Here is a 26,560-nt window from a genome sequence, read left to right on the forward strand (position 1 = left end):
GGGTATTGGCTCCAGGGTGATGAAAAGGCCCTGGCTGCCGGGGACAACGGATTCACCGCTTGCCTGCTGCGCATTCTTCTCCTCCTCATCCTCATCCACAAACTCCTCCTCCATGTTGCATGAGACTCCCCCCTTGCAGGTGTCCACGGACAGTGCTGGGGTAGTGGTAGGGTCCCCCCCTAGAATGCCATGCAGCTGATCATAGAAGCGGTATGTATGGGCTCTGACCCAGAGCTACCGTTTGCCTCCTTTGTCTTTTGGTAGGCTTGCCTGAACTCCTTTACTTTCACGTGGCACTGCTGTGTGTCCCTGTTGTAGCCTCTGTCCATCATGCCCTGTGCGATTTTGGTATATATATTAGCATTTCTTCTTTTTGATCGGAGTTCTGCATGCACAGATTCTTCTCCCCATACAGCAATCAGATACAGTGTCTCCCGTTCGCTCCATGCTGGAGCTCATTTGTGATTCTGGGGGGACTGCATGGTCACCTGTGCTGCTGAGCTCACCATGCTGACCAAACAGGAAATGAAATTCAAAAGTTTCCGGGGCTTTTCCTGTGTACCTGGCTAATGCATTGGAGTTGAAAGTGCTATCCAGAGTGGTCACGTTGGAGTACTCTGGGATAGCTCCCGGAGGCCAATAACGTTGATTTGTGTCTGCACTACCCCAAATTTGACCCAGCAAGGTCAATTTTAGCGCTACTCCCCTCACCGGGGAGGAGTACAGAAGTCGATTTTAAGAGCCCTTTAGGTTGACGGAATGGGGTTGCTTGTGTAGACGCATTCTTATAAAATCAACTTAACGCGGCTAAATTTGACCTAACCCTGTAGTGTAGACCAGGGCTAAGTGGAGTACTTTGCATTTGTCCTTATTGAATTTCATCCTATTTACTTCAGACCATTTCTCCAGTTTGTCCAGATCATTTTGAATTTTAATCCTATCTTTCAAAGAACTTGCAACCCCTCCCAGCTTGGTATCATCTGCAAACTTTATAAGTGTACTATCTATGTCACTATCTAAATCATTGATGAAGATATTGAAAAGAACCAGACCCCAAACCGATTCCTGAGGGACTCCACTTGTTATGCCCTTCCAGTATGACTGTTAACCACTGATAACTACTCTCTGGGAATGATTTTCCAACCAATTATGCACCCACCTTATAGTAGCTCCATCTAGGTTGTATTTCCCTAGTTTGTTTATGAGAAGGTCATGCGAGACAGTATCAAAAGCCTTACTATAGTCAAGATATACCACATTTACAGCTTCCCCCCATCCACAAAGCTTGTTACCCTGTCAAAAAAAGCTATCAGGCTGGTTTGACACGATTTGTTCTCGAGAAATGTTATTTATCACCTTATTATCTTGTAGGTGTTTGCAAATTGCTTAATTATTTGCTCCATTATCTTTCCAGGTACAGAAGTTAAGCTGACTGGTCTGCAATTCCCCAGGTTGTCCTTATTTCCCTTTTTATAGATGGGCACTATATTTTCCCTTTTCCAGTCTTCTGGAATTTCTCCCGTCTTCCAGGACTTTTCAAAGATAATTGCTAATGGCTCAGATATCTCGTCAGTCAGCTCCTTGAGTATTCTAGGATGCATTTCATCAGGCCCTGGTGATTTGAAGACATCTAACTTGTCTAAGTAATATTTGACTTGTTTTTTCCCTATTTTAGGCTCTGATCCTACCTCGGTTTCACTGGCATTCACTATTTTAGACGTCCAATCGCCACCAACCTTCTTAGTGAAAACTGAAACAAAGAAGTCATTAAGTACCTATGCCATTTCCACATTTTCTGTTATTGTCTTCCCCCCCGCATCGAGTAACAGGCCTACTCTGTCCTTGGTCTTCCTCTTGCTTCCAATGTATTTGTAGAATGTTTTCTTGTTTCCTTTTATGTCCCTAGATAGGTTGATCTCATTTTGTGCCTTGGCTTTTCTAATTTTGTCCCTACATACTTGTGTTATTTGTTTATATTCATCCTTCGTAGCTTGATCGAGTTTCCACTTTTTGTAGGACTCTTCTTTGAATTTTAGATCATTGAAGATCTCCTTGTTAAGCCAGCGTGGTCTCTTGCCATACTTCCTATCTCTCCTATGCAGTGGGATAGCTTGCTCTTGTGCCCTTAATAATGTCTTTTTGAAAAACTGCCAACTGTCTTCAATTGTTTTTCCCCATGCTTCCCATGGGATTTTACCTACCAACTCCCTGAGTTTGCTAAAGTCTGCCTTCTTGAAATCCATTGTCTTCATTGTGCTGTTCTCCTTCCTACCATTCCTTAGAATCGTGAACTCTACCATTTCATGATCACTTTCTCCCAAGTTGCCTTCCACTTTCAAATTCTCTTCCCTATGTGTCAAAATCAAATCTAGAACACCCTCCCCCCAATAGCTTTCTCTACCTTCTGAAATAAAAAAAATTGTCTCCAATACATTCCAAGAACTTGTTGGATAATCTGTGCCCTGCTGTGTTATTTTCCCAACAGATGTCTGGATAGTCATGTATATCTGTATAGTCATGTATGTCCTCCCATACATCTTACCAAAAAAGTCATATTGACTTTGAAGTGACTTCAGAATGCCTGTGCAGACAATGCCACATCAGGACATATGCATGGGAGCTTGCTATTGAGACTGAAATTTTAGTATTCTGCAACATAGAGAGAAATACCTAAAGGGAGTCAGTGACTCAGTTATGAATTGTGCACTAACATGAAGTTAGCTCATACAGTGCCACTTCTGAATATTTTGTTGGGTTCCAGAGCAAGAATATCTTCCCCCATTCCTGCTTCTTTTGGGCTGCAATATAATTGCACAATAACATGCATTGTACTCTATATTTCATCACAAAAGAAAAATATGCTGAAGTTTTTCTTAGGAAAATTGTGAAGATTAACTACCATAAAGGAGAGTCTCAGAGTAATAGTAACTTAGCATTTTTCAAAACCTGATTATGACTGAATACTAACAATTTGAGAAGAAATATACCATGAATCACTTAACACAGTTGTACTAGCTATAAAAACAATCTGCTACTTTATTTTAGAATTAATTAACATATAAAAACCATCTTGAAAATTCACTTTTATGGTAAACATTTTCTTATGTTGAATTCACAACTTTTTGCTCATAAAAAATTTCTTTGGGCCAATTTTTCACTTTTTTCACTTACTGTATCCCTTGGCCTTTATAGAAATAGTATGGTTATGGTTAGGAATTTTCTACTTCATTTTTTCAAAGGGCTTCCTGCAGTGCATTTCAGACAAGACCAAGAAACTATAGTAACTATAGAACAGAAAACACAGAACATAATTATAGTAACTATGAAACAGATTACCCAGAAGGCCCAGAACAGACCTTATCTGTACAACAATACAGAATGGACTGAAATTGCAGGGAGATCATAGAATCATAGAACTGGAAGGGACCTCGAGAGATCATCTAGTCCAGTCAGCTGCATTCAAGGCAGGACTAAGTATTATTTAGACCAGTGCTTTTCAAAGTCAGGCCGCCGCCGCTTGTTCAGGGAAAGCCCCTGGTGGTCCGAGCTGGTTTGTCTACCTGCTGCGGCCACAGGTTCAGCTGATCGCAGCTCCCACTGGCTGCTGTTTGCCGTCCCAGGCCAATGGGGGCTGCGGGAAGCAGCGCGGGCCGAGGGATGTGCTGGCCGTCCTTCCCACAGTCCCCATTGGCCTGGAGTAGCGAACCGTGGCCAGTGGGAACCGCGATTGGCCGAACCTGCAGATGCGGTAGGTAAACAAACCAGCCCAGACCACCAGGGGCTTTCCCTGAACAAGCGGCAGCCCGACTTTGACAAGCACTGCTCTAGACCATTCCTGACAGGTGTTTGTCCAACCTGCTCTTAAAAATCTCCAATGATGGAGATTCCACCACCTCCCTAGGCAATTTATTCCAGTGCTTAACCACTCTGACAGTTAGGAAGTTTTTCCTAATGTCCAACCTAAACCACCCTTGCTGCAATTTAAGCCCATTCGCTTCTTGTCCTATCCTCAGAGGTTAAGAAGATCAAGTTTTCTCCCTCCTTCTTGTAACAACCTTTTATGTACTTGATGTATTGTCACTTTGTGTTCACTCCTGTCAGCATCTAAATAGACCTGCACAGTCATACAGCACTCTCCATCTAGTAAACGCAGATCATTCCTCCTTGGCATCCACTCTGCTCCTGCATTCTAGTATTAAAAAATAACTTCCCTTTCCCCTCAAAGAGAACAATGCCATTATAAACAAATTTACATATGCTGCCCCAACCCTAATATTCTGTAACAAACCAAAGAAATGTCACTGACACACCCAGCAGTTATTTTAAGCCTGGTGTCACCCAAACCTCCTTGCAGTTTCCACAAGCAAATCACCTTTTCATAGTCTTTTCTTAGAGGCTTCTTTGACAGCAGTATAGAATTTAGTTAGATGCAAATCTGTTCAAATTTCCTATTCAGAAGAAGGCGTTCTTTCAGTTATCTTTACTAAACTGATTTAATAAGAATGCTGCTTGTGTGTGTGTCATTTTATCTCTCTTCTCTCCTAAGGGCTGATATTTTTGTGTGCTGAGTGCACATACAACATGGAAAACTTCAAACAGGAGACACAGGGTTAACATTTCAATACAAAATACTGCTAAGTCCTTACCTTGTTACAAATGTACAGTATTCTATAGCAATAAATCTTGCAATGTTCCAAGCTTGCTCAACATCCATGCAAATTAAAACAGAACAGAGTGCTTTTCATTTTAATGTGTAGAATGTTTATCATGTTCTTTCTTGGATTTTTCCTTTTTCTATGGCAGTAAGCCACCCGCCCCTCCCTCTGCTCCCCACTTCCCCACCCTGAACTATTTCTCCCTGGGTCTTGCCTTGATTTCCCAATTCCTTCATTCTGGAGCCAATATTTCTAGTTTTTTCATCAGCACAAGATTGCATGTATAGCACCTTGCCTTTGCCTATGAGAACAGGAACATTATGACCGGCTGGCAGGGAGTGAGGTGCTTATTGTCACTAGGGTTGCCAACTTTCTACTCGCACAAAATCTTTGCCCTGTCCCTGCTCTGCGCCTTTTCCGATGCCCCGCCCGCTGCTCACTCCATTCCACCCCCCCGTTGCTCACTCTCCGCACCTTCACGCACTCATTCATTTTCACCGAGCTGGCTCAGGGGGCTGGGGTGCAGGAGGGGGTGAGGGCTCTGGCAGGGGGTATAGACTCTGGGGTGGGGATGGGGATGAGGGGTATGGGATAAAGAAGGGTGCTCCGGGTTGGGACTGAGGGGTTTGGAGGGCAGGAAGGGGATCATGGCTGGGGCACGGGATTGGAGTGCGGGGGGCTGAGGGCTCCAGCTGGGGGTGCAGGCTCTGGGGTGGGGCTGGGGATGAGGCATTTGGGGTGCAGGAATGTGTTCCAGGCTGGGACTGAGGGGTTTGGAGGGCAGGAGAGGGATCAGGGCTGGGGCAGGAGGGTGGGACACGGGGAGGGGAGTGAGGGCTCCGGCTGGGGGTGCGAGCTCTGGGGTGGGGCTGGGGATGAGGGTTTTCGGATGCAGGAGGGTGCTCTGGGCTGGGATCGAGGGGTTCATTGGGAGGGAGGGGGATCAGGGCTGAGGCAGGGGGTTGGGGCCCGGGAGGATATCAGGAGTGCAGGCTCTGGGCGGTGCTTACCTCAAGCAGGTCCCAGAAGCACCAGTATGTCCCTCCTCCAGCTCCTACCGCCTACATGGAGGCGTGGCCAAGCGGCTCTGTGCGCTGCCCCATCCGCACCCTGGCGCCGCCCCCACAGCTCCCATTGGCTGCGGTTCCTGGCCAATGGGAGCTGCGGGGGTGGCACTTGGGACGGAGCTCCCTGGCTGCCCCTACGCGTAGGAGCCAAAGGGGGGACATGCCAGCTGCTTGCTGGGACAGTGGCAGCGTGTGGAGCCCGCTGGGAGCTGCGCGACATGGAGGCTAGCAGGAATACTGTTAGCCCCACTGCGCAGTGCCACCAACCAAACAGTCAACAGCCCGGTCAGTGGTGCTGACCCGAGCCACCTGGATCCCTTTTCAATCAGGTGTTCTGGTCGAAAACTGGACACCCAGTCACCCTAATTGACGCAGCTGACTTTCCCCTTGTCCTTCCACCTCAGCAGTGTGTCACTCTAGCATTTCCCAGGAACACCATTCAGCCAGGAAGTAGATCAGAAGAATTTTAAATAATATTGTCAGCCTTGCTGTAACCAGCTCCTATTTTTGTACCTTCAGTGCTGTTGCTTCATTTGGTTGCACCTATAATTTGTAGACACAAAAATGGAGTCCAGCATTTGAAAGATTGCATATAATCTTCTTCAGGTATTAACTACAGGGGATCCTGAGTCCCTATGCAGTCCCTATCCAGGGCAAATCTCCCACTGAAGATAATGGAAGTTTTACCCTGCATAGGGACTGCATAATCAGCTCTATTAAACAATGATGGAAACTGATTAATATTCTCTGACAATCAGCTTCTGCCCTTCTGGAGTCACAGTGATGTAAATTTTCAGCACAACGGAAAATTTGGAATTTTAATACACAAGAACATTACTAACTGTTGCAAGCCTAGAATGTCCTTACTTTGGACAATTTATGTCATGTATTTAACATATTTTGTAAATTCCTTTGTTTTCAGCTATAATTAAAGAACCTGCATGAGTCTGAATTAGACATAAACTGTGACTAACCCTCGCCATTGGAAAGTCTTGAGTCAGACCCCCCGAAAATCACGAGATTGGCTTAAAAATCATGAGGATTTTTTAAAAATGAAATGTGAGTTCTCTTTATTTTCCTTCCAGTTTCTGAGCCTTTAAAGTGCTCTCAATTCACATATCTGGCTGACAACAGGAGCCCCAGCCACCCAGGGCTAACAGCGGGAGCTTCTCCTCAGGGGCCCTGTGAAGAAGGGCTCCCACTGTCATCTCCAAGTGGCTGTGGCTCCCGCTATCAGCCCCCGCTACCCAGGTCTGGCTGAGAGCGGGAGCCCTGGCAGGCCAAAGCTAGCTGACAATAGGAGACTCTCCTCACAGGGGCCCCACGAGGAGTGGCTCCCGCTGTCCTCCCCTGACGGCCAGGGCTCCCATTGTCCGCCCAGGGTGGGCTGACAGCAGCGGCCCTGGCTGTCTGGGGCTGACAGCGATTTCTAAGTAAAATTATTAAGTCTGACTCATGATCTTGGTTTATAACTCTCAAAAGTCAGGATTTTTGTTTTCAGCCACAGCTGGGAAAAAAAAATCTGACATTTTGTTCTATCACGAGATCTTGAGTCAGGCTTAATTTTACTTCAAAATCGCATCTTTCACAATTAATTCAGGAAAGTTGGCAAGTCTGCCTAAAATACATTTCAATGACTCTTTGTATTGTGTATATAAATATTGTAGGGACTCTGAAATGTCCCTCAACCCTAACCTTGGATAGAAAAACTCTGCAGGACAGTTCAGTCACCATGTCCATTTTCATCAGTGGACTCTCCAAAGCCACAAATGAGAGGTGGATACCTGCCTATAGGTATAGGACCACAACCACAACCACTGAGTTTTCACATAGTGAATCAAACAGCTATAAAGGGTAATAACTCTCACTAGCAGCCTATCAGGATTTGTATCAGTGGCCTTGAGGTAAAAAGCTACATATTCTATTACCAGGTCCTTGAACCATCCATCTTCCTTACCTGGATTTCTTAGAAAATATCCAAAAGGTACTAGTCCACATTAAGTTTCTTTAAAGATACAAACAACCAAGTATTTGCTTACTGGCTTTGACTTTATTTGCCACATTTCAACCCAGTGAAAAGTGTTATAGTCAAATTCTAACTCCATGAGATTAGGAATTAATGATTAAGTGGTGATAAAACATTAACTATAGTGGTGTAAACAGAGTTGTTACACTGCATTTTAGCAGCAATAAAAGGAGAGAAAGAAACAGATTGGGTAAATTTCAGTTCCCTTCCCTATATCATGTGCTCTTGTCATCTCCTTGCCTCTTCTATATTTAAAATTGCATTAAAAATTCCTTTTCTAAGTCATCCAACAAGATATATAACAGCAGATCTTTTAGCTTAATATGCCATGATAAATGGAATTATATAAAGCAAATTTTGAGATAAATATGTATGCCTGGCTATACATATTTATATAAATAAAAAGCTTAATCACATTTTCATGTTTTTCCAGAAAGTTTACTAAAAGAGGGTAAGTCTGCATATAGAAAAAAAATCACATTAACATTTTCTAGATTTAATCACAATTAATATCAATATACATTATTTTTTTGAACAATTAAATATAAATGCATTAGCACAATCTTGGTAAGTTTGTAACTTTTATATTGTTTTAAATTCTGAACTATAAATTGGAATGTGGTCCATACAGTCTGGAATCCTTAGGTGCTAAAATGTTGTAGTTTTAAATAATTTTCCTCAGTTCATTTTGGCAGAATTCTTATAGCTAAGTATGCAAGAAATTATGTTGTTATGCTTCACTAATTTTACAACTGGATTTATTTTCTAGGTAAGCAAGTATCATATGAGGAACTAAAAGTTTTTATTGTGACTTTTTGTAACCCTTCAAGCCTGCCTATGAACAGCTAAATATCATGTGGTTGGTGGGATGTATTACTGCACTCGGGATGTGTTACTGTAGCTTTTTACTGTTCAGAAATAGTTCAAAAACAGATTTTTCCCCCTCTTTGCTCCTGTAGTTATTCCCAACCTAAACAAAAATCAATAGTTTGCAAATTTCAAATTAATTTGAACCAAAATTACAATGCAAATGACTGAACTCTAACAAGACTGAATTTTACTCAAAGAACTGTTATCAGATTACAATATATTTACAATTGAGATTATAGCAAAAAATAAATTCATAACAGACCTCTGAATGACAACAAATGCAATATACTGTAATGTAGAGCTAAATGTCAGGAATAGGACATTTACTGCATTCGTTTCACATGCAAAACTCCCAATTAAACTTCTCTGAACTATCTCAAATCCAAAATTGTAGTAGTAAGGCCAGTACTAGGGCTACCATATGTCCTGATTTCCCCGGACATGTCCAGCTTTTCGGTCTATAAATAGCCGTCCGGGAGGGATTTTTAAAAATCTAAAAATGTCCGGGATTTCCCCCCGGTAGGCTATTTATAGACAGAAAAGCGGCGGCCAAGCGCTGCTGGGCACTCAAAGCCCCTTCCCGGCTCCCCCCATCCCCTGCAGCCTTACCACGCTGTCCGGCCCCGCAGCTGTCTTCCCCCTCCTCCACTCCCCTGAACGCTCCACCCACCTGCTCCTCCCCCTCCCCTGCTTCCCGCAAATCAGATCTTCGCGGGAAGTCTGAAAAGAGCAGGGGCAAGCAGGAGGCAGCAGCAGGTAAGCTGGGGCGGGGGGGGGGGGGGGGCGAGGAGGAGAGCTCTGGGGTGGCGTGGCCCTGGCCGAGCAGCTCCCTCCGGCCCGGGCCAAGTGGCTCCCAGAGGCCCCAGCGGCTCCGGCCCAGCTCGGGCCCCAGCGGCTCCGGCCCCGGTTCCAGCCCCAGCGGCTCCGGCCCCGGTTCCAGCAGAGCACCCTCGGCCCGTCCCGGCTCGGGCCCCAGCAGTGCCAGCCCTGGTTCCGGCCGAGCGCACCGGCCCAGCCCCGGCCGAGCACTCCTGGCCCAGCCCAGCTCAGGCTCCAGCAGCACGAGCCCTGGTTCCGGCCGAGCGCGCCGGTCCAGCCCCGGCCGAGCACCTCCGGCCCAGCCCCAAGCCCCGCAACCCTGGCCGGAGTGCAGCCCGATTCCTGGGCTCTTTAAAGCTGGCCCTGGTCAGGGGACAGGGAGAGGGGGGTTGGATGGGTCGGGAGTTGGGGGGGGGCTGTCAGGGGGGCAGGGGTGTGGAGAGGGGTTGGGACAGTCAGGGATAGGGAGCGGGGGGGGGTTAGATGGGTCTGGGGTTCTGGGGGGGGCTGTAAGGGGGGCAGGAGTGTGGAGAGAGGTTGGGACAGTCAGGGACAGGGAGCAGGGGGGGTTAGATGGGTCTCGGGTTCTGGGGGGGCTATCAGGGGGCGGGGAGCAGTTGGATAGGACATGGGAGTCCCCGGGGGTCTGTCTGGGGGTGGGGGTGTGAATATGGGGTTGGGGTGTGGATAAGGGTCGGGGCTGTCAGGGGACAGGTAGGGTCGTAGGGGGTTCTCAGGAGGGGGCAGTCAGGGGACAAGAAGCAGGGCGGCTTAGATAGGGGGTGGAGTCCTAGGGGGCAGTTAGTGGCAGGGGTCCCAGGAGGGGGCAGTCAGGGGACAACGAATGGGGGGGGGATTGGGGATTCTGAGGGGGGCAATCAGGGGGTGGGAAGTGGGAGGGAGTGGATGGGGGCGGGGCAGGGATGGGGCTAGAGCAGGGCTCCTTCCCTCCCCCCCCCCAGTGTCCTCTTTTTTGCTTTTGGAAATATGGCAACCCTAGCCAGTACGTCTGATCTAATTGTATTACCTCAATTCACACTCAAAAATTCCACAAGAACAGACTTTTTTGCAGTAGTTTAACTGACCCCACATCAGACGGATTGGGTCTAGGGTAAGAACAAGACCAGGAGCACAGTAAGAACAAGGACAGAACTGGTCAAACTTTACCCCACCATCTGTGACCCTGACAGCCCCTCAATACCAGCTGGTAGAGGGCACACCATACCATGACTCTCATCAGGGCTGTGCCCCAACGTACTGTTATCACAATATATATCACAAAGGTATCATGTAAGGTTCCATATATAAACTAGTGACATGCTGGTCGCAAAAATAATTGTGTAATGTATGTATGTATTCTATACAAAAAGTTCTAGATGGGCGCTGAAAATATGTTCTTAAAATGTGTTTGGGACGCAGTGCATGAATCTAGTGTGCCCTACACAAAGGAATGTGTGTTTACGTGTCTTACTGATTTAGTTATAGGCACAGGAGTATAGAAGCATATTTACATATAAAGTAAACAAAGCCATCAAACTAAACTAAGCGGGGAGAAGCCTGTTTAACAATAATGCCAGGGGACAGAATCTGCACACCAGGAAGCCTTCCTGGCTCTTGAGGCAGAGATAATGGACGTTGAGCAATATAAGGGAAGCAAAAAGACCTTTTAATTATCCATCACTGAGGGGACGACAGGGTACATCATGCTCTGAGCCTATGAAGGCTGAATCTTCGTGGCCTGAAAGGCAAGAGCTGCTGGAAACTTGATGTAAGTGAGAAATCTGTTTAGACAAAGATTGTAACTTGCTGAAATTAAATTTCAGTCAGTAGAATGTAATTGTTTTGTTTTATTTGTGTAAGGGGACTAATATTCAGCGGGGGTGTTTTGGTTGGCTAGCTCCCAGCACTAAAAGGGGAAGGGTCGATGGGAAATCAGGACCCTGAGACTGACAGACGCCAGGAACAATGGGGAGAGGCCAATGCTCCAAGTCAACCTGATTGACAGGGCGAGCAGGCTAACCAGGGAGTCAGGAGGCTAGGGGGTGGGTCCCGTCCTCCATGTGAGCTGGAATTGCCTGGGTCAGACAGAGTGGGGCCGAGCTAAGGAGCAAGCAGGGGCCCAAGCTGAGCTAGGGAACAGAGCTGTGCCAGATCCAGAGGGGCCAGAAAAGCAGCCCAGGAAGCAGGTCAGTGCTGGGAGCAGAGCTGCAGCCACAGAACCAGAGACATGGCCCAGGGAGAGCAGATCCTGTGCTGGGAGCAGAGCTGCAGCCACAGAGGCAAGTGTGGTGAGCAACTGGGGCCAGCCAAGGGGGGACCTTGGGCAAAGGGCCCAGCGCAGAAAGACACCCCCAGCCAAGGGTCCTTGTTGGCTGGACTGGGAGGGGGATCTTAACCCGACGGGGGGCTGACACTGGGAAGAAGGGTCCCACCACCTAAAGCCCGGAGGTGTGTGGCCACCACCATTGCAAGTGTTCAACCTGCAGCATCCCTGCAGCACAGCCAGGGCCTACGAAGGAGACCTGGGACCTACAAGGAACAGACTGTGAAGTGCCCTAACATCCAGAGACACTGTTTGTAATGTTCCCTGCCACAGAGCAGGGTGATGTGTTTTTCTTTAATCTTTCCCATTTTTCCTTATTCTTTTTTTAAATTAATTGTTAATTAAACAGCTTGTATTTGCTTTAAATTGTATGAAATGATCAGTGGGTCAGGGAAGTGCCAGGTGCAGAGTGCACAGTCAGGCTCACAGTTCTGAGTATCCTGCATATATTGTCACACCATCCAAACTGGAATAGGTTTGTAATTTAGGGCCTGGTTTTGGTCCATCTCTCATGCTTAACTTCACTTGCTACTTCTGAATATTTCCCCTAAAAATGGGAACATGGAAAGGGGCCTAATCCTAATTTTACAATCCCTATCCACCAAACAGAGACTCCTACCTTCCCCAGGTTCACAAAAAGACACTTCTCATGTATCCACTTGCCCTCTTCATCCAGGCACCCCTCCATTGTACTAGATGAGCTTGCAGAGTGTGTGCATGCAATAACATGTAAAATTGTTCAGTACAGATGATACTTTTCCCCATATTCGGAGAACATCTGAACTATGGGATTGTCTTCCGCTGGTGTAAACTGGCATAGGGTCTGGCTCATAGTTCAGAAGTATATACTACATTACATAGCTATATATCATATGTTCACTTATTCAGACAAGACAATAATACACTTGCTGTGATAGCCTGGCTCAACTTAAGTCAATGGCAAAATCCCTATTGACTTCAATGGGGCTGAGATTTCACCCAGTGTTTTTTATTGCTTAGGAGACTTTTGTACCTTTTGGTCAATACCAGGACATACCATATTTAAACCCTGATGGCCAGCACAGCCAGGCATATCATGGGCCTCCTCCACTGAATCTCTGTTGTGAGCCAATCAATGGTTAACCACTTTGACAAAAACATTCCTGTGCGGTACCAGATGTGCGAAAAGGCTACACGTGTATTGATACCAACTACACCAACTGTGGTGCATGGCATTTAGAGAACTGAGTTCCACATCTTCAGATATCTTTCAGGGAATAACTTACACCTAAGAGACATAGTTCATCTCACATATCTTGAATTTTTCCAATTAACCTGAATTGAGTGAGGGGAATGGAACATTAAACTCCTTGTGCTGGAATTAAAGGAAGAGAAAATATATCATAAACAATGACAGAATTGAAAAGAAAATATTGCCATTTAAATCAGCTGAAGTCACTAAAGAAGGTGATTACGAAAGATACAGTTAGTTTGGTATCAAGTATCAGGGGGTAGCCGTGTTAGTTTGGTACTTATTCTCAGATCTGTGATAACACAGAAACAATGCACCACAAAGGGAGGTTTTATACACGATTGCAAACAAAGTCTCTCTAGGAATCATGCAAGTCTTAAAATTCACATTGGTGGTGTACACCTAAAAACAAAACAAATAAACAACCCTCTCCATAACAACTTCAACTAGTTATGTATGAGTGCCAAAACTTGAGGAACCAGTACACTAATACACCTCATAAAGCAAAGCAGAAATATACATGGTAGATGCTTAAATCAGAAGCACATGCAGAGAGTTTGATACATACGAGGAGGTGATCAGCCCTGCCCTCACTGTGGACCTCTGCCTGTAGAGAAAAAGAAAATGCATCTCAAAAGAAGAGCACCTTGATATAAGCAGGATCCTCTTACAGTATGATTGAAACTATTTGACTGGAAGGATTAGGCTGGTATTTCCAGTTTGGGTTACATGATAAATATCTTCCTTACAAGAGTCATCCTCTCAATTAAAGTAAGAAAAGTTGCTGCTGATTCCATTACTTATGCTAGAATGCCTTGTAGAATGCTTTTCTCATTTTCTTCTGTCAGATAAAGAGACACATCTCCCATTGACTTCAACAGCCTTACACCAAGACTCGAAGAAAGCTAAAGGGGTTTCTGGCAGTTATCTTCATTGGAGATGAGGGAAGAGGAAGACAGAAACTCTAAAGATAAAAACCCAGAATCATCAATGGGAGATGCCCAGATAAATCTAAGGGCAGACTTGGATGCTGTGTCCTGCTAATCAATCGTATCTTCATTTCACTTATTGTTCTGGCATGATAAAGACACTCACTGGAAACTGTTCAATAACACATTGTTGGAAAATGGTTAGTGCCCTAGTCATTCAGCATAATTTTGACACTCCATGGGAATTTAGGTATGCACAATTTATTAGGATATGACCTTTCCCTTATATTTCTTATTTTAAGATCAAGTTACTGTGAAATGTCCCCAGTGGGAGTTGCTGTGCTTCCTTCACAGATAAGGAAAACAGCAATGGCAACTTACAGAAAGAGGACTTTCATATATTTGTACAGAACAGACAACATTGTGGTCTTGAGAGATATCCAAAGCATTCTTGGAGGTCAAGAGGAAAGTCATGCGGTATGTTAACTAACCCCCCTTTCCCAAAAACATGACAAGGGTATTTCCTTGAATCTTTTAAATGCCCCTCCCACTCCCACATACACTTTTTTTTTTTTTTTTGTACTGCAGTACCTAAATTGCCTGACATTAAGTTTTGAGGAACTTTCTAGGTTTCTGGGCTCCTACTATTCAGAGGGCTGAGGCTGTTGGTTGTCAGACACTTTTGGTATTCATTGTTCTGTCTGAAAACCCATTTTATGACGCTAGTCTGGAGTGGCTATTATCATCTCCATGTTCTCCAATACCACTCTCTTTTTCTCTGTAACATGGACTTTGCCACTCAGACCATATTTATGCTCTCAGTACTTCCATGCTAACGGATTACTGTAATTCAGTCCTAACTGTGAAACTAATCTGAAAGCTTCAGGAATTAGAAAATTCAGCTTCCCAACGCCTCTTTTGTTTTGCGAACAAGGAACATCCAGTTCCACTGATCTGCACTGATTGCTGATCAGCAAATGAATTCAATTCAAGATCTTGTGAACATAAGAACGGCCATTTGGGGTCAGACCAAAGGTCCATCTAGCCCAGTATCCTGTCTTCCAACAGTGGCCAGTGAATGGGGGATGAATTTTTTAATAATCTAGGCCAATTGTACTGAGGTGACCATCTCTCATTTTATCTCTCTCAAAGGTTTATGAAGTCTGCTAGGGTGTCCTTACTTTGCATACTGTGGTTTTATGTAAATCATGCTAGGGACTTTCAGTTCGATGATTCATATAAAAACCCTCCCTAACTGTAGGTACAACCTACCTCCAATTTAAAGCCAATGGAGTGGCTCTTTGCAAAGACTTCATTGGAAATTGGATCAGACACTATGTCTGCACTTCCTAGCTGTCTCCAATGTTTTGTGTAGGGCATTTTTATTTGAAGCAGTTCATCTTTGGCCAGTTTGTATTATTCTAATTTTCACTGTGTCTTGAGTCTTCGTGTTAGGTACTGTACAAACAGGATTATTTTTCTTTGCTTATTTTATGATAGTGTATTTGCTCTCCCTGAACCACTGGGCCCAACTTTATTTTAATCACTGTTGATTTTAAACTTTTCGGTAGAACCCATGTAGGTGGAGAAATAAATATGAAATAAATTTAAGTTTAAACGGTGCTGCTTATATCAGAAATGTCTGTACTTGTAACCTATGGTTTTTGCAAATCAAGATTGTAAAATCTAGCAGCTCTTGATCATTCAAATTGTTTTTCAGGATAGAGTAACTTGCTTGCTGAAAATAAAATCAGCAGGTCAATAAAAGAATAGATAAAAAAAATATTAAATATTTTGCCTTTTGGGTATTCAGGGCACATAACTGTTCTCCCCAACCATAAATACACTGCTAAGTAAATAGCATAATGTACCAAATGGTGAAATATAGTAAATGGTTAACTTAAGCATTTAATATCCTGGAATAAGATTGTTAAATTAATACACTGGCTATGAATCACCACCTATCTCGCTAGGTATTTATTATATATACTCATCTCTATGATATCTGAAAATTGTGGCAACACTGTAATTAACAGAAGAATGGAAGAACTCTAGTCCCACCTCAAAGAAGTTTAGAGAAACCCAGTTTGTCTCAAAGGTCTGAGACTCTCTAATTGATGGGGCTGCAGAGGGCCTTTTAAAGTATGTGTGTGTGTGTGTGTGTGCGTGTGTAGATTTGTGCCTTCCACCCCACCTGACTCTCTTCCCCTCAGATCCCCCCACTCCACTACCAGCAGCCTGACATTGCTGACCCATGAGCCCCTGCACCCACCCCGTCCAAATTTGAGTGAGTAGTGCTGTAACGGGCATACAGGGTTGTGGTGCCTCAGTGTTGCTGCAGCAGGTCACAACATCGCTCACTCATATTTGGCCCAGCTGCCCACCATTATAGCCAAAAAGTGGTCAGGCCATGGCCTGCGTGGTCCCTCCACTCTGCAGCCTATGAATCATTGGGAAAGTTATAATTAGAAGAACATGTGAATTTACACAAAACTGCATATTTGAGTGAAATCCTTCTCTCTTTAGTCATGTGAGTTGTCCCACTGATTTCTTGCGTGATTAGGGCAAGCAGGGCTTGGTCCCTTAAAGCTTTCCTGCAACTACTGTGCAGTTGGACTGTGGGTCTCAGCTAATTATATTTGCTTTTCCAGAAATTGCCCTTCCCCTTTAAATGACTGACAAGAGATAATAATTTACTGCTGTAAGAATCAAGTAGCAGGCAGCTCTTAAAACAATTTGGATTGCAGGCCCTAGGAGTTAATTTGCAATCGACCTGAGGCCAATCTGCCTTCCTTGGGTAAATAAAGACTCATTATGTAAATTAGTGGGTTAAAACTCTCTAATAGAATATGCAACACAGGCTAAATAAATCCAGCCTTGTGTGATTCACTTAATGCATCTCCATGGTACACTGATGTCATATGTATCCTGAATTCAACTTGTTAGTTCTATTCTATATAGGTTTTTATACCACACTTATCTGAGCGCCTCCCAATAGTCCATTAAACATCGTACCTACACATCTGTCACATGTTTGTTCTTTCATCCTCTCCAGAGAGGGAGAAATGTGTTCAATCGAGTGTTTTGTTTTAGTAGGATTTTTTTTTAATTTATTAAATAAATATAACTGTTGCTATGTGCTTATAGAAGGCAAGGTCAAAGAAATGCATCTTGCACTTGGAGTGGAAGGTGATGAGATTTATGATGGTCCTTAGTTCCTGGGGGAGTTCATTCCACAGACTTGGACCACCCCCAAAGAAGGAATCACCAAAGAAGGTTCTGTCTCCTCTTTGCAGTGTCTAGAAAATGCTAATAATATTAAATTAATTAAATCCAAAGTTGAAAATCACTAGCCCACAGAAAGGAAAAGCCATCTGTTGGCTAACCTCATCTCTAAGAGTAGAGTATTGTATATCTGCCGGCATGTTTGAAAAATGATTCAGCCCAAGTTATATCTCTGTTCCTACTGTTGTGACATTGAGTTTCTGCAAAGGAGCACAGTCTAGGTGCTAAGAGTTTATTTACAGAGGGCAGGACTGAACTTTGCATGTGAACACATACAGAACATGATAAAGATCTTTCTGTCTCATTAGTAATTTACAGAATTGTGATTTGCTACTCCCAACACACCTATAATTGAATTCCTTAGTCATAAAATCACTGGGACCAAACAAGTTCAGGTATCTTTTATCAGCCTTTTTTTCTTTTTTTGTTGTTGTTGTCATCTGTTAACCTATTTCTTATAGAGCTTTTCTTCTTTTTATAGATTCATTTGCTTAAGTTATAAATTAACCCTAGTACTTACTCTCCCACAGGCCATATACTCCAGCTTTTTTTATGCTTCATGCAAACATTTCAAGCTTTATAAGTTTTATGGTTTGGAGTCATTCTGAATAATAGTTGGTGGTTAAAGTATAGTAAAAAGTAAATCTCAAAAGATTCATAGATCCATTATGGATAAATGTCCAAAAGTCGAGATAGTGCTCTATGCCTTTCTGGTCTAGAAATCAGACTAGGCATATCAAAAAGAGAAAAGGTTCTCTTGTGAGATTTCTGGTACTTCCAGTTTCATGTAACGATGTTGACTAATGCGAGGCCCAGTCCTGCAAACTTCTTACTCAAGACAGAAATCCCATACGCTTCAATGGCATCTGAAGGGGTCCAGCACTTCCCAAAATGCACTCAGTGCTTTTCAAGACTGAGCCATAACTTCATTTTACCCATTCATTTTACCCAAACATAAACATGTATTAAACAGACTAATTAAAAACAATTAAAAATACAATACATTTTCATTAACTTTTTTTTGTATGTTCAGACAAAACATTAATTTCAGCAGCTGTGATAATACACAGACTATTTGCCTTATAGTCTCTCTTTTTCCCCACCCGAAACCATTCAAATTCTGGAACTTGTCTTGACAAGACCTTGCACAATAAACATATCTTTTTCTAAAGTTTCATTCTTGTTCTTACTAAGGTTTTTCATAGGAGAATGTAGAGCACTCTGAAAAAAAATTAACTTGATGATGATTCAGGGATTGGCAATGTGATTTAAAGAACCTTGCATCTCTAAGTCATTCTTTCAGATCCAGCTTAGACTTGCTGTGACCATGACTGATGTGTATATTGCATATAATTAGGTGGTGACTTAAAACAGTTCCTGGGGATGTGTCCACATCATCAAAATACAGTCACAAATGGCACTAATTTATTTTAAAAGTTATTTATTTGGACTTTCTGATTTCATACATATTTATTCTAATATAAAGCATACGACAAAGGATTTAGGAACCTGTAAATTGCATTTTTTACGTTTAAATTGTTTATTTTTCATACAGTAGGTTCCCTCCTCTATTTTCGTCTCCTAATCTATCTCAAAGGCTGATCTGTCCTTCCAGACAAGGAGAGCTGAATGTTGCTCCCTCTCCAGTATAATTCTACTCCTGAAGTTGCTTGACAGCCGATTGAAGTTAGTATTTTAACATTTCCACATTGAACTGTGTTTGTGTCTCTAGTTTGTAATACTCTATATTTAGCAATAATCCCCATTACATAAATCTGTGACAGGCATTCTTTGAAAATTTTGTGACAAAAGATTTGTTCTCAAACATTTCATCTATTTCATTATTTACAGTAGGTCATTGTCCTATCTTTGTTTTGTCTTTGCAAAATTTTGTATTTTCTGCTCTTTTAACAGAATCGATAGCAACACAGTGGAAAGAGCTTTAACAGTCAAAATAAAATATCTTTATCAACTTTACAACAGAAGTAACTTTTCTTTGCTAATGGAGTGGCTTTGCTGTTTAAATACATACTATCGAATACCATATGGCTTAATTTTTCATGCTTTTTACAATTTAATCTTCATTTAGTAATTTTTTCCTGGTTGTACAAATCTGTTTGGTTTTAAAATTGCTCTTGTTAATTCTGTGTAGTTAAAAAAGAGATCTGTGTTCTTACTGTAAATCCCAAACGTAGGCCCCAGTCGTGCAATGGAATCCAGTTGAGTGGGAGTCTAGAGCGGTGCGCGTAAACGTCAGCCTGCACAGATCCCTCTGGAGAATCAGAGCCTTAAACTGAGTATATGTGCCATCTATTATCAGGCCTTGTGTACCCAGCTCATAACTTTAATTGCATAGGGGACTTTCAACTCAAGTCAGAAGGAATTTTCTTTACAGAGCAAACAAAATCTTATTTATTCTTTAAAGGAGACCAGGAAATTTAGTTATATATAAATATGATATAATGGTTGACATATACAGAGAGAGAAAGAGAGAGAATCCTAAATGACTTTGCCGACTATAATGTCTATAACATATATGGGGGAAACATGATGATGTGATGTGGTATAAGGGTTTCAACCCGAGTTTGAAACAGGCTTATAAATAAGGGGTAAGCTGTGTAGGTCATCCCAAAAGGGCTCTGATAAAAATAATTATTTCTTACCATCCCTCATAGCCTATAAAGAATGCATGTATGTCACAGAAAATGTATTTTATATATCTTTTTATAGTGGTTTTAAAAAAATGTATTTCATGTTCCTCCACCCGAAAAGCAAATGCCTTAGTTACACCTCTACCCCGATATAACGCTGTCCTCGTTATAGGTGAAACCGTGTTATATCGAACTTGCTTTGATCCGCTGGAGTGCGCAACCCCCTCTCCCCCCCCCCCCCCGGAGCACTGCTTTACCACTTTATATCCGAATTCGTGTTATATTGGGTCACGTTATATCGGGGTAGAGGTGTGCTATGAGTCCAACTTTACAGGAATCTGCAAGAATATAAGAAAAGCCAAACTGAGCCATACCAATAGTTCATCTACCCCAATATCCTGTCTTTCGACAGTGGTCAGTGCCAGATGCTTTAGAGGGAATAAACGATCATAATGGTCCCTTCTGACCTTAAAGTCTATGAGTCTATGATTCTATGAACAGAACAAGGCAATTATTGAGTGATAGTCAAGAGATTTTTCAAATGGCACAAAACTGTTTAAAAATGACCTAAAATAACTGGCTTTTTGTATAAAGAAAAGCTATCTCAGGCCCTTCCAAGGGTTAGATATAAAATTTCCATCTCTGACCCTCAAAGCTTGCAAGATATCAGACTTTAAATCATACAATTTTTAGGTCTACAAAAGCTATCATTGGAACTGCAGTGGATCTTGCTCATCCTGGCCTCAGGCAGGGAGAAATTTAAGAGGAAATTCCACACGTTTCAAATTCAGGAGGCTCTTGGGCAGCAGAGCAATAATTGTGAATTTGTTTTTTTAGTATGAAATAAAAATTTTCAAAAGTCCCTAAAATCACCTAGGTGGTTTTGAAAATTTACCCAAAGAATTTAATTTTTACAATATTTTTCCCTCAAAGGTAGCCTCACTTCCTGGCTGCAGCACCATGATACATGGGCTGGATCTCACTTGTCCACAGGAGTGGAGGCTTACAGTTCTGAAAGTTTGTAAAGAATCTAAAAGTGAACAGCCTTCTAGACCACCTCTTCAGATCTCACCAAAAAATATGTTTCCCACCACAGTTCTTAATGAGCATCTGTCTAACATTTTTTCATCACCGCTAGTCTGAACCCTCATCAGACACCTCTGAACCATTTTGTCTGTTGGAACCAGAGTGCAGCCAGGACCATGTGTATGTACACTTGGAAAGCACAGAGTATATTGCTGGTAGTCATTAAACAAAAGGATTCACAAAGTATCAAATTCCAGTAATTTCACAAATATGTGGTCAATGTTCCAAAAGCTAATCTAAAAGGAGTATTTGCATACTTAACGTATCACATGAAAATGAAAATGAGGTGGTGGTGGTGGGGGGTGTTTCTTCCATGTCCCTCTGCACAAGAACATACAAATCGTCACACTCAAGCAGACTTGTGGTCCATCTACTATGCACTCCAGCTGCAGCTGGACAACTCTGGCTCTGATGCCAAGTTCCTGTAGGCACATGATGTGATGTGGCAGTTACCATGGAACCTGTGGGTACTCTTCCCTCTGACTTTGTATTCAATTCTCCATGAGCTACAATAAACCATGTGGATATAGTACTTATATCCCAACTGTGAGGTAGACTAAATAGTAGACTGACTCCTTTTTCGGGGATTATGCAGCTTCAAATGGCATAGGTGAAATTGGTATACATAAAATGAATCATAGAAGACAGTGATGCAAAAGTCCTATTGGGTCAGTTGATCCTGCCAATGTAACATTTTTCCCTACAGTACAGTTTAGTAGAGCCCTGCAAATCCGCAAGTATCTGTTTGTATCAGCGGATGTGGATATCTGCAGACCATTTTGGGTATTCTGGGCATTCTGAGCCTACAAGTCCACTCAGTCTTACTTTTTGTTCAACCAATCACCCAGACAAACAAGTTTGGTTACAATTTGCAGGCAATAATGCTTCTTGTTTACAATGTCACCTGAAAGTGAGAACAGGCATTCGCATGGCACTGTTGTACCCGGTGTCCAAGATATTTTTATCTTATCTGTTGCTCTTCTCTGGTCTTCCTCCAGTTTGTCAATCTCTTTCTGGTAACATGGTGCTCAGAAATTAATATTACAGGTGTTGTGTCGTATCACTTTGCAAACTCACATCTAATTTGCTGTCCTCGATCACCACTGGAGTTTCTCTCAACATTACTGAGGCCCTTCAATCCTCTGACCCCAAACAATCCCCTTCCCCAAGCTCCTCTGGAAAGACACAGTAGTGGACTGTTAGCTCCACTCAGCATATGCTAGAGATAATTAGCATGTTCACTATTCCTCCATCTCACACTGTCAAAAGAGAGTGACAGGTCCATTTCCACTCCTGCATCTTCAGGGAGCATCTGCTTCTCTCTCTTTCTAGGGAGTCATTGGTTCTTCTTTAATCTTTGCCTCTCACTTGGTGCTGGGGTGACTAAGGGTTTTTCCCCTTAGTCTCTTCCTCTCAGGCTAGAGGGTGATGACCTGTGTTGGTGACACATCACACGTGTTTCTCTCCTCCTCTTCCTCCCCCTCAACTATCTCCCCTCAAATGTAGACTGGAAAGAGGGAGGTAGACATTGTCCACCTCATCCATGTTCTGCTCTCCCTACTTGGTTATTTTTACCTACTTCCACAACATTTGGAGGATGTTGACAACTGGTCTGGCCAGGAGGCTGACTGCTGACTCCCGCCTCCCCACTATCTCAGCTGGTTTTCCATTCTGTTCTGGACTCAAACACATCAGCAGAAAGTCGTGACTAACAGAAAGGGCAGTCAGTCAGCAGCCATCCTCCTGCTAAAGGGTCAAGCTTCAGCAGGAAGTTTAAGGTTGCCACACAAGCTGCATGACTCTTTGCTGTGCCACATTTTCTGTTGATTCTGGGAAGTGGCAGAGAAAGAGGGGAACCAATTGCAGAGCCTAAATCAGTGAATACAGTCAGGCTAGATTACAGCAGCATCAGTGCTGTGTGTAAAAGCTATTTCTTATTAGTTAAATTAGACTTCACTGAAATACACTTTCTTCTTTGCTGTCCCTAGTGACAGAAGACCTGGCATTCATCTTTGTGCATCAGACAATTCAAGTTCCAGCAGGAGTAATGAGAAATAGGACTGGATTTAAAACAAGGGCTTTTTAGGACAAAACAGAACTGGCAGGAATTCCAAAATACTACACAAAGACTGTTCTTATGGCACTTGCAATACGTCCTAAACAAGGGAGTGCCAAAATCTCAAAGGAAGCCAGATATAGAAGGGCTTCAAGACCAACACGTTCAACTAAGAATTTTATACTTGAAGAAACAGATCCTAACCAAATGTCTATACTTTTTAAGATTTCCCCCTTTATTAATCATTTCCTTTAACTAGCACCACAGAGGATAATTAAGACTTAAAATTCAGGCCCTTTAAAATAATCATGCACCCACAAATTCTTCCTCACAGTCCTACTGTGACTCATTGATTTCCTTCTCTAATTCTTTCTTGGTTTCCCCCAACTCTCTCTTTTACTGGGCCTCAACAGGACCCTGGGCTTGGATCCCAAGGATCCTGTCTTAATTCACCACTGCAAAAAGCATTTATGCAAAATATTCTGAACTCAAATAGCCCTTTATTTTAGATTAAAGATACTGTAAATATTCCAGAATACATTAGTCACAGAACATGTCACAGCCTTGCAAAATTCTCCAAACTATCCTGTGCAATTTTTCTTCTGGGGATGTTTATGTTTGTAAAAATCAGTAGAACACACTGTTTATGACAACAGTTTTATTATTTTTTAAAACAAGACTGATAAATGACCCAGAGCAATTTTCTGAGTCTTCATTTGATCTCTCACCTACTTAGAATTGGCACCCTGGTGACCTAAAAGTGAATGGAAAGAAGTGCACATGACTTTCACAACCACAGTATTACATCATTAAGGAGGAAACAGTGAATGATGTATAAGTCAGCGGTATGATGTGACTTATGTAACTCCTTTATTCTACTGAATACAGCATTCCTAAACAAAACCAGGAACCATTCGAAAAAATGACAGCTATTATGGTCAGACAGGATATATATACTTCAAGAAGTGAAAGGAGAATGGTGGTACACAAAACAATTTAAATAGTGAAAGACGCAGCATGGTAGTAATGGCTTCATACAGGGAACACTGATGATGTAGTATTATAGAAATTTACTTGTGTGTTTTATAAATAAGTAAATTATGAAACACCTGTGAATGTTTTCCCTGTGATGATAATATTTAGATTTTTTAAATGTATTGGTTTACCACAAAAAGTTTTCTAAAGGCTATATCTACAAAAATGTATGCTTCTTATAGGAATTAAGAGACTTGGCACTATAGTTCTATTCAAGCTTCCTATAGTATAGATTTTTTTCTAATTAGTTGTAAAACCAACCCTGATGGAGATGTGTGTAATTACTTGTTTCTTAGAAAAGTAATAAACTTGTTACATTTTTTTTTTTAAATTGTTGGTGCACCACAATGGGCTATGGATGCCATAAGAGATGTCATAACATGATAGCTCTATTCTAATCTGAATATAATCCACACTTTGCAGTGATTCCCTTGCTAGTAGTCATCTACTTTTTATATGTGTTAGACTACCATAAGCAACAAAATACTCCAGAATGTCTGAATGTAAATCATACTTGCCACTCCCTAACAAACTGGTAAAATTAGCATATGTGATCACAAGGCAGGCCCAAAGAACAAATCTTTGACTTCTATAGGCATATACTCAGGAAACTATGTAAGAAACATTTTAGGGTCTCTCATTCATGATGCCACTGAATTTTTGTTCTCATAACAATAATCACTAATCAGCTCAGTGCAATTGGCAATCTTATATTGTAAAAGGCTCAAGATGGTAAAAGTATGGGTGTTGCAGCAGACTGAGGTGGATTAGAAGAATTAAGCAAAGGAAGCACACATGGAATTTGTTTGTATCAGTAACACCACTCTCTCTCTTTCATGAGTACCAACATCCAAATATTGTAAGACAACTGAGAACAACTAATTAAGCTTCCATAAGTGTTTTGCAAGTTACACTTTTGCACTGGTAATAGCATTGACAGCACTAATAATAAAGACATATACTTTTAGTCATTGTTACAGAAAACTAAATGAAATATCCTGAAAACTGCAAAAGGACACCACACTAAAGTAACTCCCCCATGTTTTATTGCCACTTACTATTTTGAAGTCACAAGTCACTGACCTTTTATAATATTAATCTTCAAACATACTCTATAGTTAATTATAACAACTTCTGGTTTCTTAGGCCTGGTCTACACTTAAAATTTTGCCAGCATATCTTTATCAGTTAGGAGTCAGGAAAAAAATCAAACCCTTAACATATCTATTCTGGCAAAAGCCCTACTATATATGCAGTTATACTGGGAAAATAATCCTTTATCTTATTTTGTTCAGGGAACTATTATAAACGATACCAGCAAAATAGCTCTGGTATAAACTGCATCCACTGTAGACAAGGCCTGAGAGTTTATTTCATTTGTCATCTCAAAAGCCAAGATCAGTGCTCATGGATGAAAAGGAAAGAATATTACTTGAAATGAAAGTGAGAACTTATGTTTCCATACTTTTCAATACTGGTATTAGCAAGTTTTAAAGACAAAAATCTAAAAACAATGCAAAAATGGGCAGGAGCGACATATTACAAAACATATTGTCTCTTTTTATGTTGGGATAATAAGAGAAATTTAAAGCATATAAAGCACTGAAACATGTTTTACTAAATATATATTCCTTAAACCATCATCACAAATATATATCACTGAATTAGAAAGTAGAGGATGCTTAAATGTAGATGCAAATGAGTGCCTTCCATGAAAAGACCTAAAACATGAACTACAGAAAATCCTCAGTAAACTACACTAAGGCCTGGTCTACACTAGGAAATTAGGTCAGTATAACGACGTCACTCAGGAATGTGAAAAATCCACACCCCTGATTGACACAGTTAAACCAACCGAAGCTCTGGTGTAGACAACGCTAGGTCGACAGGGGAATTCTTCCTAATTCAAGCCCTAATTGAGTGAGGGAAACCTACCCACTACAAATTAGTGACTTTTGAAGCAATGGAGGAACACCAGCACCATTAGCCAATTGTAAAGGCCTTGTTTCAGGGCACAGATGAGCCCTGGGAGTGGGGCCAAGTAAGGAAGTGGTGATCCCCCATTGTCCTACAGAGAGCCGATACTCCAGCCTTCCTTGGAATTTCCCATATTTGGGCTTCAATAAGATGCAAATCCCCAAATCCATTTTCAGCACAGATTTCCAGTTTATAGAAATGCAGATAACTGAGGTTCTGCCACACATGCTTCTAAATAAGATTATAAAACACAGAGAACACTTTATATGTCTCTGATGCCTGCTCTACACCTACAACTTAGATCAACCTAGGTATATCGCTCATGGCTGTGAAAAATGTTGTGCCCTGCGTGACACAGTTAGGTGGACCAAACCACCTCTGTAGATGCAGCTAGATGGACAGAAGAATTCTTCTGTAGACCTAGCTATTGCCTCTTGAGGGGGATGGGTTACCTATATTGACAGAAAACCCCCTCCTGTTGATGTAGGAAGTATCTATACTACAGTGCTACAGCAGCACAGCTGCAGTGTCATAGCTGTGCTGCTGAAGC

The 26,560-nt window shown here is 42.2% G+C and overlaps 1 protein-coding gene across 2 annotated transcripts in view; it reads right to left on the minus strand.

Moving 5' to 3' along the window:
* PPARG (peroxisome proliferator activated receptor gamma) overlaps positions 1 to 26,560 on the minus strand; it is a 105,624-nt gene that overhangs the window by 70,067 nt on the left and 8,997 nt on the right. Inside the window, exon 2 of one of the 2 annotated variants that reach the window (XM_054035961.1) lies at positions 13,560 to 13,598. The exons of the other annotated variant lie outside the window; for it this stretch is intronic. The gene's annotated coding sequence lies outside the window, so the exon portion shown is untranslated. The remainder of the gene's footprint in view (positions 1 to 13,559; positions 13,599 to 26,560) is intronic. 2 annotated transcript variants of the gene reach the window in all.

This window comes from Malaclemys terrapin, chromosome 7, assembly GCF_027887155.1.
Source record: "Malaclemys terrapin pileata isolate rMalTer1 chromosome 7, rMalTer1.hap1, whole genome shotgun sequence".
NCBI classification, from domain to species: domain Eukaryota; kingdom Metazoa; phylum Chordata; order Testudines; family Emydidae; genus Malaclemys; species Malaclemys terrapin.